Here is a 12,754-nt window from a genome sequence, read left to right as displayed (position 1 = left end):
ATTTTGTGTGTGGCATTCACAGTGTTAAACCATTATGTTTAAAAATGTTACTGCAGTCTCTCCACCAGGTACTCTGTATAATCCACAGAAACTATTTGTTCAGTAGCAAATAGTCAGTTGAAAACTGTCCTGAGTAATATAGGATATTTAAAAATTAATTTTAATCTCAACCTTTCATCCAATATGGACAAAAACTCCTTAAAGTGTTCAGAAAATGAACATTTTTGAACATCTGTGATAATTGGGCAACTCCATCTGCTGAGTAAGATCATGTAATACAATAGAAAGCCACAGAAAAGCCACTAAATGGACCATGTAGCGCAACTGTTTGGTAAGCTATTTTTTTTCCAATTTTTTTACTTACCATTAGAGACAACTGCTAGTTTTTGTTTCTTTCCCTTTTTTCATACTTTTGGTTGAACCTATAATCTGGTATAAGTAACAAAGGAAAGGTATATTCATGTTATAGGCTTGTCTCACCTAAATTACAAAAAAACATCTAGTTTTATCACTTACCTTTTTCATTGTAATTACTTTCTGAAAAAGAAATAACAACTATGAACACTTTGTATTTTTTCAATTATCCAGACAAAGTAACCAGGACGACACATGATTTTTAAAATTACCATTACACACATGCTATCCCAATCACCTCCATTGTGTTGGTGTAGTGACAGATATCTCCAAATTTGGGCAAATCAACCCAAAACCATAGGAATATACCACCAGAGGTAACTGAGAAATGTGTTGTTGTTTTTTTTGTATTATTATTATGTTGTAAAATGACCTTTAAACAATTAGTTGAATTACTTACAGGCAATCCAATGGCCACCAGCTGATAGTGGGAGTTTACCTTTTTAGATCTAACAGAAAGCATTTAACAGTCAAAATTATTATTTTGTACTTTTTAGTTAGCAAATCTAACAAATAAAAACTTGTGATGTTATGAACAATGTTAGTCCATTTACAGTATGTCAATTTCCTGTTAGCAACTGTTCCTGTTATTCTGACACACACATAAACATGCAGCTCTGGTACATGTCAGCCATGACGGATATTGATCGGTCCAGACATGTGGTGATATTTTCACCCTTTTATTACATTTATGTCTCTGTGCAAACAAACCCAATGCCTTTCTGCCATGTGTCAAATCTAAAATTGCAGTTCTCCACTATTTCCTGGTCAGGGTAGCAATAATGGGGATTTAGTACTTATCCACAATCTTTCTATCCACCTCATAAGCTAGGCCTTGTAAAGACTTTGACATTCTATATGCCACAGAGTGTGGTCTGAACACTACAACAGGAAAACCATTCAAAGAAAATGCAAATGCCATATCTTTATTTCACATGCATTTTTATCTACTGCATTCCTGTATTCTTCATTTGATCCATTCATAATCAATTCAGATTCTGAGCTTACTGACTGGCTCGGCGGGAAACAATCAGAGTCTGATCAATGTTGGTCTGTTGTGTTCATCATCAGGAGAGGCTTGCCCAAACAATCACATAGGGGGCCCAGATAATCAAAATGAAAAATGGTTTCCACATCACTACCTGCAAATCCGTGGCTTCCCACAATAGCCATTTATTTGGCAGTTCTCATGGTACAAAAGTATTAAAAAGGTGCTTTTATTTCTAGTTTGCTGTACAATTGTACATGCATTGTATTCACTCATAGAAACACTAAAATAGCATTTTTGTTTCACCTGTAAACTGGGACTGCATATGGAAAGTAAAAGGGCTCATGACTACAGAAGTGCTCTTGAAAGTTATTTCTGGAAATTATGTAACAATGGCAGCAGGGTATCCATTCATCCAACATGAAATAGGTATTGTGCAGAGTTTCGATGTTATAGTACAGACTGAAACAAGTAAAACCGTTGCTTATTTATACTGAACACTGATCCATCATGAGTTTGAGCGCAAGTTGTTTACTCATCCGATGGATACAAAGGATGCTAAATTAGCTCCGACTCTCACAGAGACAGGCCTCTGGAGGAAAATGCAGCCCTCAGACAACCAGCCAGAGGCAGTCAGTGTCGACAATGAGGGAGATTGTCCTTGCTCAATGGCGCAGGAAGAGATTACGTAGAAACTGACAATTTCACATGGCTTTAAAATACATTCAGAAAATGGAGCGACCTCTACTTTCGTCTGCAGTGTGTGTTCTCACAGTGCAGGGTATTCATAAACAAGGTTGGATAATAGTGGTGGTGGTGGAGTTCAACCCTTAGAACAAAGAGACACAGTTTGAAAATCTTGGCAGATTACATTCATTAGCTCAGGGCTTATGTAATGTCTTATTGTGGGTTTTATGTAAAGTGAAGGTGTGTGTTCATGTGGATTAAAACATCCAGACAAAACAATATTTTTTACAGCTCAAATGATTTCAGTTTTTCTCTCTCTGTCTGACTAATACATTTCTGCCTTTGATATGCTAACAAGCAGGCTGCATGGGGAGAGTATCATCCACAGACACCGGTTGACCAGATGTCTGCCAGTCGCTGTGCTTTGGGTAATTTTGAATGATTTGATATTCATGGCCTGCTGATTTGAAAACTGCCTCGAGCCAAATGCCTTGGAGTGGATAGAAATACATATATACAATTTCTAACTGCTGGTTTGTTGTTTATGGAACAATCAATGTCAATCACATGAAATTGAACGCACCCATAATGTCAATAACCCTTCGTTGGAGAGAAAACTGTGCGTGCAAAACTATGGCAAGTACTGTGCAGTTTATTAGTCAGTTATTATTATTATTACAGATAGAAACAATGGCCCAAACTACAAAAATAAGATCTAAGCTATAATAAACTTTAATTATTCTTTTAAGTGTAATCTCTGACTTAATTGTTATTGAAAGCTGAACTCACTTTGAGGCACATGACCAATCTGGTTTTCTTTTTTTTTTTACAAGTCACAATCACAGAATCCAGAGCAGTCAAATGCAGAAAGTCACTGTATGTGAAAAAGACTTGTTTGAAAGGGATTTGCTCAAAAAATCCTTTAATTAAATGATTTTCACAACCTTTCCAGTCTGCACTTATTTGAAAGATGTGAAAAGCAGAAACTGACAAACGCTAATAAGAATCACAAGTACAGGCGTCATTTTACAGCTGATTATAGGGAAGAAAGACGACTATTGTGAGCTTGATCTGATGTGTGAACATAACACAATGTAGCTGTCTGCATTTCAAGATGAAGTATGAAACTGTTCTGCATTAAAGGGTCAATGGTACAGTGAAGCTATCACATTTTATGATGACAGTACAGACAATTGTGATTCCTAGATGATTTATCCTAATTACTTTGAGATCTCTTGACTTTTCCTCAGATGCCACAAGCTGATTTTTTAAGAGTGAAAATGAGAGCGTGAAATGCCTATTGGATTGATTGCCATGACATTTTGTATACATTCATGTTCCCCTCAGAATTAATTTCCATCCATCCATCCATCTTCATCCGCTTATCCGGGGTCGGGTCGCGGGGGTAGCAGCTCCAGCAGGGGACCCCAAACTTCCCTTTCCCGGGCCACATTAACCAGCTCCGACTGGGGGATCCCGAGGCGTTCCCAGGCCAGGTTAGAGATATAATCCCTCCACCTAGTCCTGGGTCTCCCCCGAGGCCTCCTCCCAGCTGGACGTGCCTGGAACACCTCCCTAGGGAGGCGCCCAGGGGGCATCCTTACCAGATGCCCGAACCACCTCAACTGGCTCCTTTCGACGCAAAGGAGCAGCGGCTCTACTCCGAACTCCTCACGGATAACTGAGCTTCTCACCCTATCTCTAAGGGAGACGCCAGCTACCCTCCTGAGGAAACCCATTTCGGCCGCTTGTACCCTGGATCTTGTTCTTTCGGTCATGACCCAGCCTTCATGACCATAGGTGAGGTAGGAACAAAAAACTGACCGGTAGATTGAGAGCTTTGCCTTCTGGCTCAGCTCTCTTTTCGATCTAACGGTGCGATAAATTGAATGTAATACCGCACCTGCTGTGCCGATTCTCCGACCAATCTCCCGCTCCATTGTCCCCTCACTCGCGAACAAGACCCCAAGGTACTTGAACTCCTTCACTTAGGGGTAAGGACTCATTCCCTACCTGGAGAAGGCACTCCATCGGTTTCCTGCTGAGAACCATGGCCTCCGATTTAGAGGTGCTGATCCTCATCCCAGCCGCTTCACACTCGGCTGCGAACCGATCCAGTGAGTGCTGAAGGTCACAGGCCGATGATGCCATCAGGACCACATCATCTGCAAAAAAGCAGCGATGAGATCCCCAGCCCACCGAACTGCAACCCCTCTCCACCCCGACTACGCCTCGATATCCTGTCCATAAATACTACAAACAGGATTGGTGACAAAGCGCAGCCCTGGCGGAGGCCAACTCTCACCTGAAACGAGTCCGACGTACTGCCGAGAACCCGGACACAGCTCTGCTTTGGTCGTACAGAGGTGGATGGCCCTGAGAAGGGACCCCCTCACCCCGTACTCCCGCAGCACCTCCCACAGTATCTCCCGGGGCACCCGGTCATCGCCTTCTCCAGATCCACAAAACACATGTAGACTGGTTGGGCATACTCCCAGGCTCCCTCCAGGATCCTTGCGAGTAAAGATCTGGTCCGTTGTTCCACGACCAGGGACGGAATCCGCATTGTTCCTCTTCAACCTGAGATTCGACTATCGACCGAACCCTCCTTTCCAGCACCTTGGAGTAGACTTTACCGGGAGGCTGAGAAGTGTGATACCCCTGTAATTGGCACACACCCTCTGGTCCCCCCTTTTTTAAAAGGGAACCACCACCCCGGTCTGCCACTCCTTAGGCACCGTCCCAGACTTCCACGCAATGTTGAAGAGGCGTGTCAGCCAAGACAACCCCTCCACACCCAGAGCTTTAAGCATTTCTGGACGGATCTCATCAATTCCTGGGGCTTTGCCACTGTGGAGTTGTTTAACTACCTCAGCAACCTCCACCAGGGAAATTGATGCCAATCCCCCCTCATCCTCCAGCTCTGCCTCTACCATAGAGGCGTATTAGTCGGATTTAGGAGTTCCTCAAAGTGCTCCTTCCACCGCCCTATTACCTCCTCAGTTGAGGTCAACAGCGTCCCATCCTTACTGTACACAGCTTGGATGGTTCCCCGCTTCCCCCCTCCTGAGGTGGCGAACGGTTTTCCAGAAGTACCTTGGTGCCGACCGAAAGTCCTTCTCCATGTCTTCTCCGAACTTCTCCCACACACGCTGCTTTGCCTCTTTCACGGCAGAGGCTGCAGCCCTTCGGGCCCTTCGGTACCTTGCAACTGCCTCCGGAGTCGTCTGGGATAACATATCCCGGAAAGACTCCTTCTTCAATCGGACGGCTTCCCTGACCACCGGTGTCCACCACGGTGTTCGTGGGTTACCGCCCCTTGAGGCACCTAAGACCCTAAGACCACAGCTCCTCACCGCAGCTTCAGCAATGGAAACTTTGAACATTGTCCACTCGGGTTCAATGCCCCCAGCCTCCACAGGGATGCACGAAAAGCTCCGCCGGAGGTGTGAGTTGAAAGTCTGTCGGACAGGGGCCTCCTCCAGACGTTCCCAATTTACCCGCACTACCCGTTTGGGCTTACCAGGTCTGTCCAGAGTCTTCCCCCACCCCTGACCCAACTCACCACCAGATGGTGATCGGTTGACAGCTCCGCCCCTCTCTTCACCCGAGTGTCCAAAACATATGGCCTCAGATCAGATGAAACGATTATAAAATCGATCATTGACCTTTGGCCTAGGGTGCTCTGGTACCAAGTACACTTATGAGCATCCCTATGTTCGAACATGGTGTTCGTTATAGACAATCCATGACTAGCACAGAAGTCCAACAACAAACAACCACTCTGGTTTAGATCAGGGAGGCCGTTCCTCCCAATCACGCCTCTCCATGTGTCTCCATCATTACCCACGTGTGCGTTGAAGTCCCCCCAGCAGAACTATGGAGTCCCCGACTGGAGCCCCATGCAGGACTCCACTCAAGGTCTCCAAGAAGGCCGAATACTCTGAACTCTTGTTTGGTGCATATGCACAAACAACAGTCAGAGTTTTCCCCCACAACCCGCAGGCGTAGGGAGGCGACCCTCTCATCCACCGGGTTAAACTCCAACGTAGCGGCGCTCAGCCGGGGGGCTTGTGAGTATCCCCACACCCGCCCGGCGCCTCACACCCTGGGCAACTCCGGAGAAGAAAAGAGTCCAACCCCTATCCAGGAGTATGGTTCCAGAACCAAGACTGTGCGTAGAGGTAAGCCCCACCAGATCTAACCGGTAGCGCTCCACCTCCCGCACAAGTTCCGGCTCCTTCCCCCCACAGAGAGGTGACATTCCACGTCCCCCAGAGCCAGCCTCTGCTGCCCGGGTCTGGTCCGTCGAGGCCCCTGACCTTCACTGCCACCCATGTGGCAGCGCACTCGACTCCCAGCGGTTCCTCCCACAGGTGGTGGGCCCATGGGATGGAGGGATGTCCGCCACGTAGCTTTTTCGGGCTGTGCCCGACCGGGCTCCGTGGCAAACCCGGCCACCAGACGCTCGCTGACGAGCCCTCCATCTGGGCCTGGCTCCAGACGGGGGCCCCGGGCTTCCTCCGGGCAGGGTCACTTCATCCCTTCCTCGATTTTTCATAGGATTTTTGAACCATTCTTTGTCCGGCCCCTCACCTGAGACCACTTTGCCTTGGGAGACCCTACCAGGAGCACAAAGCTCCAGACAACACAGCCCTCAGGTTCATAGGGACACACAAACCTCTCCACCACGATAAGGTGATGGTTCCCGGAGAAGAGAATTAATTTCATTTTAACTAAATTAGGTGATCCCCTGACATCAGGTCAAATTTGATTTATGACCAAACATCTTTTTAACTAATGACATTCTCATCAGCCTCAGCTGTGTTTACTCCTCTTTAGCTAATGTTAGCATGCTAACACAGACCTGAAGATGATTAAAGCACCGATGTGCCAGAGCCACTAACATGGCTAAAGATTCTTAGTCTTGATACATTGTCCTTTAAAGAAACTTAAGACAGTCCCATGTTTGGAGCGCCAACACAACCAGAAACACAAAGCAGTTTCTAGTTTCTATAATCTCTATTGCCAATCTAACAGTAATTCCTGCAGTTTTATATACATTTTGGTGACGGTCCAAGCTCTGGAACATTGGGCAAATAGAGAAATAAGCAAGAAATAGAAATAGAAAGAAACAAGAGAAATAGAGCAACACAGAGGTACTACCTTATGTAGTTGTTTCACTGTAAGGCAAAACAATTGCTCTATAAACATATTAAGCATAATGAAGAATGATATATGCTGCAGAAGTGGTTTGAGAAGAACTCTTTATCATTGACTACTCACTGTAATGAAATCAAGCTGACCACACCCGCTTTTCAGGCCGAAATATTACATGTTAGCACCCGTTCGGCAGACAGGGAATGAGTCATTAGAATGGGGAGTTATTTTTACTCAACTGTCTGCCTCCTTTCCTTAAAGGTGCTGTATGTAGGATTGTGAAGATCCAGGACTTAGCCAAAGAATTTGAACATCGACAACTTCTCAGTCCCTCCCCCCCTTTCTGCTAAAGCCCAAACGGTCTCCTAAGCCCCTCCCCCCACAAGGGAGAATGAATGCGTGTGCATGAGCAGTGATTGACACACAGTTAGACAGGGAGCAGTGGATTTTTGCAAATCGCACTACAGGCTGTAGGTGGTGGCAGAGGAGCCAGATTTTCTTTTTAATTACCAGCTTCATATAGTTCTACTGGAACAGTTTCAGCAAATATGACATAAAGTTAGTTTTATAAGTCTTACCTACTGCATCTTTAACTTACTTTGTCATTCACTGCATAAGTGTCTGTGCTGTTTCTAAAACTGTCAGTCATTTTCATGAGCAGAGCCCAGAATATTTTCAGGGATGATTTCAGCTGCAGGCTACCTTGCCACAGTTTTGGAGAGGTCTTCACTGACACTGAGCTCTTATAAAATTACATTATTAGGTCTCATTGTGTTTGCTCAGTGATTACTTGTATTGTTTCCTTCTGGTGTTTTTTACAAATGTGAGATGCACTTTTTTCTAACATAAAACACTCTGTTGCTCATAAAGCAATATGTTTGCAGTGCAGTGTAGTATAAAGCACACTAAGGAAATTATTCATACATCAGCACTTCTAAAATACCTATTAACATCGCCTCCTCATGGGACCAGTCAGCTAATTTCAGCTGGTAAGATAACCAGCAGTGTATGAAAGAAGTCCACCGGCTCAGAAACATTGTTCTCATGGGAACCTGGCACTCTAAACAGATGATCTTCTTCTACAGCAAGTGAAACATAATAAGATATAATATGTTCAGCACTCCACAGGTTTGTGTCCTCTTCAGCCAGAGCAGACAGCCAGCAGATTACTGTTCAGAAAGTCGAGCCCCGCTGCCAAAATGTGACTCTGGGCCACCTGTCCCCAAACACTGAAAAATAAAGCTAGAGGAACAGTTCTTTTTTGTACTGAAACATACATTTTTACACTTCTTTTATGTACTGTAGCATGCTGTTTGAGCCTGTGAAGCTGTGAAAGCAACTGACTGTTGACAGGCAAGAAGCTGGTGAGGGATCATGTTCTTATTGCAGAACTACTAAGATAAGATAAGAGAGACTTTATTGTCATACATCTGTGTACAGTGCACTACAGTACATAGAGGAACAAGATTGTGTTCCTCCTGGTCCCAACAAAACAAAAAGAATGAAAGATGCAATATTCAGTAGTAGTGAAGCAACATTCAGACTACATTTAAGGTGCAACATGCAAAACAAGATACAAAGCAAGGTACAAACAGTAGTGCAATACGCAGGACAACTATACAAGACTGTGTTGTAAAAAACATAAATGTCTAAACATAAATGAAAGTATATGACCCCAGGTCGGTCAAGCTCTTCCACACCAAACCTGGAAAACCACCAAAACAATAAAGATAATGGAGCTATGACTAGAAATAGTAGTTGTAGTAGTTCATGGTGTAGCAGGGCACTGCAGGGCGTTACACCCCCGCCGGTCGTACCTTACTCACCAGGAGTAAGGTACAGTTACATAAGAGTGAAAAAAAATATAGCTGATATAGCTGCTTGATCCAGCTATGATTATGCATGACCAGCGTGTGATGTTCTGCACTCAGATATTCCACACTGGACGCTCACACAGGGATCTTTTCAAGCATTTATAAAGCACTAATAATCTTACAGGCTTTGCAGATATCATATAACATTTATAAAAGCTGTACACATGGTAGGAGACTTTACAACTTTGTTTTTATGACTCCCTAAAATATTTATGTTTAGGGAACAGTTTAACATGGAACAGTTCAACATTTTAAGAACTACTTATCCACTTTGCTTTGGTGAGCAAGATGTGAATATCGATAACAATCTCACGTCTGTGTCTTAAGTAAGGAGCTGGTGCCAGGCAGAAGTGGAAGAAGTACTCACATCCTTAACTTAAGTAAAAGTAGAAATAACATATGATGACATGAACGCTCAGAAGTATGCATGGGGGATCTTTTCTATCTCAGCCATCCATCTCATATGACATGAAAACAGCAAACACACAGACATGAGATTGATATACATTCACTCATGGAAAGAAACATAATTCCAAAATGTTGAACTATTACTTTATGTGAAACGCTTTGCTGCTGGAAAAGTAAATAAACCTGATCTCTTTATATTCCACAGATTTGGCAATCCTTTGCTATTCTATTAAAATACCCAAAGACTGACCAAATATTTCAGGCATTAACTAAATCATCCTATCCTGTTATCATCACCCTGTTGCCAAAATAGCCGAGACACAATGAGCCATTCATCATGCTCTAAGCACTGGTATTCAGACTGTTGTTGGGGGAAACTGCTCTCTGTAGAGCCACACAGAGATAAAAGACCACTCAAGTCTTTTAATTATTCTTCACAACCATTTGTCATTCCATATAATACAGTTGTTCTTTATAAAAGTGGGTGATTCCTAAATAGATGGCTTTGTGGTTACCATATTGTTTCTCAAGATAGAAGTAATTGCAGCATTTGTACATAACTGACTGTAGTTATTTTGGTTGTGGGAACTCCACTAATTCACATAAGTATATAGTATGAATATATAAAGCAATACCAATATTTAAGACTTATCTTCAGGACGACTGTATATGAATGTAAGCTTTTACATTGTATTTATTTCTACCAGTAGTAAAACTCCATAACAGGTAAGTGTAAACAGAGAATACACATTTTAAAGGATTTCTATCAAGGTTGTGTTGCTCATTGCAAGTGTGAACTGTGACAGCAGTAATGTGATCCCTGATTTGCTTGCTTTGTTCAGCACTTTGACATTTTCAGACTACACTGTTACTGTTTGAATCAGTTTATTGCCAAGTAGGTTTTCATATACAAGAAGTTTCTTTTGGTATTTTGGTGCATAACAATAAACATAGTGAGAGAAAAGAATAAAACAAGCATTGAAAAAGTAAACAATCATATAAATGTATGATAAAAAAAATATTGAAGATATATAAGTGTAAAATGTTGTGTAAAATACATCTGTTTTAAAATGAAATGTGCACATATACTGCACATATACTGTGTGCATAAAATATATATTTTATACAGGGTTTTGCTTCTCAAGAGTAAAATCTCATGCTAGGATAAATCCACAGTTTAAAATGCAGATGTAATTATAACCTCACACTACATTGTCTCTGTATAAAAAGTGTGTCCTATGTATGTTCTGACCTTGCTGTGTGAATAGCAAAGCGTGATAGCAGCATCCCATACATCACTGTCAAAACGCAGACTGTTCCAGCCACATCCAGGTAATCTATTTGTCCTGGTAAAATATGGTGTAATTTGTTCCAGGTTTCTTGCAAGCCCAGCTAAAAAAAAAAAGCAAGGATTTAAGCTGCATCGTATGCATATGTGGTATTTCCCGGTGCTGGTGGCCAAAAGTATGTAGCCCTTCTTTGTCTGTGATTCAGATTGTACTCTTCCCTCCCACATCCAATGATGAATGTTTGTAGAATGAATGTTATATGTTATTTGCTTTATTATTACTATTATTAAGAACAGTCACTCCTGTCACAGTATGAAGACCTACAATGCATAACAAGATTTAAATTTATTGTGCTCATTTCACAAATGTAATGCCATGTAGCTCTACTGAAAGCTTTCAGTGTGCACGCTCCCTCGATTTGACATCAGTCCTCTATATTCTTAGACTCTACTACGTGTTGGCTCTCACTCTTGTCATCATGCTGTAGTTTTAGGTTATATAACATTATGTAACTTTGTGATTTGCAGCTTTACTCAAGGATGAGGTTGGTGGATCAGCTTTGTGTATCACTAAAACTGCATCTCTTTATTTTGGCTTTGAATGAATTAGGATTTCTAGATTTAGATTATTATAACTGTTATTTATATATCTTAAACAAAGAGTGTTATGTGAAAGATAGAAATCATGGCATGGAGAGTTCATGAGAGCGAACATCGCTGTCCTCTTAATGAGTCTTTATGTCGGTGCTGTGTCAACAGTGCATTAGAAGAACATTTCCTCATGTAACAACCCTCCTAACCCACAGACATAGTCACTTCACCATCTTAAGAGCTTACAAGAGAGTGGGAGGGAGTGAGGAAATAAAATTTGAACAAAGAATGTTTTGAGATTTTGTTGATTTCTGGGTTGAATTTGAATTGAATTGTTTAATAGCAAGATTGAATTATTGTTTCCAATCCTATATGTGGCTGGATCTAAACATTCAAAGAAACTCACTTGTCCAGGCTGGACACAGATGGACATCACAGAGATGTAAAAGATACTGCACGGTATACATCCATCCTCAAGAGTCCCATCTCTGGACGTGTTTGGGAAACAAGCAAATCAATCAGTGTCAATTAGAGCTATGTTCAAAGTAAACCACATCCTGGGAGTCAGACTCTCGTTCTGCACTTAACAGCAGGCAACGCAATTACGCTGCAAAACCCTCTAAAGTGCTCAGGGTCTGAGAGGACGAACGGGTGCATTTAAAAGCCTCTCACTGTCTTTTATCTATACCACTCTCGGGTACCATCCTGAGCAGAGACTTTCCCTGAGCACAATAGAGGAGAGCTGCAGCACTGGAAGCCCTTTCACGTCTTTAATGTTGTGATCTGTACCCCGTCAGATACTCCAGTTCAGGATGCCATTCTACATAAGTACACTGATCTTCAAAGCCCCCTTTTCTGCTCCCCTATGCTGTTCATACTCTCATTTTGATACCTCTCTGCTGAGATGGGGGCAACAAGAGCTATAACAGTCCTCATTGATTTCTGAAGGAGAGTCTGTACAGTCACTTCCTCTCCAGCTGTCCTCTGTAAAAAGGTGAGAACATTGCACTTTCACAGCTGAGTCTGAATTAGACTCTGAGACGTGGGAGCATAATCACATGTGACTTGCAGTGTGAATTACAGAAGCAGGTTGCGGATCCTTTCTCCCACATCGCTATCATGATGCTATATTTGATACTTCATTTGCATGCACACAACACAATGCTTGTATCTCTGTAAACCTCAAGGAAATGAACATTCAGATAAAGGCTGCAAAGAATGAAATTAGGATCCAGACATAGGTTTTTAAATTCTTCATTGTATATTTTATCAGAATGTAAGAAGATGGAGTAAGCTGCTGATAATAGCAAATATTGATTTACAAATTATTAAAGTGGATAATAT

This window comes from Sander vitreus, chromosome 11 (genome assembly GCF_031162955.1).
Source record: "Sander vitreus isolate 19-12246 chromosome 11, sanVit1, whole genome shotgun sequence".
Classification (NCBI taxonomy): domain Eukaryota; kingdom Metazoa; phylum Chordata; class Actinopteri; order Perciformes; family Percidae; genus Sander; species Sander vitreus.
This window is presented reverse-complemented; position numbering follows the sequence as displayed.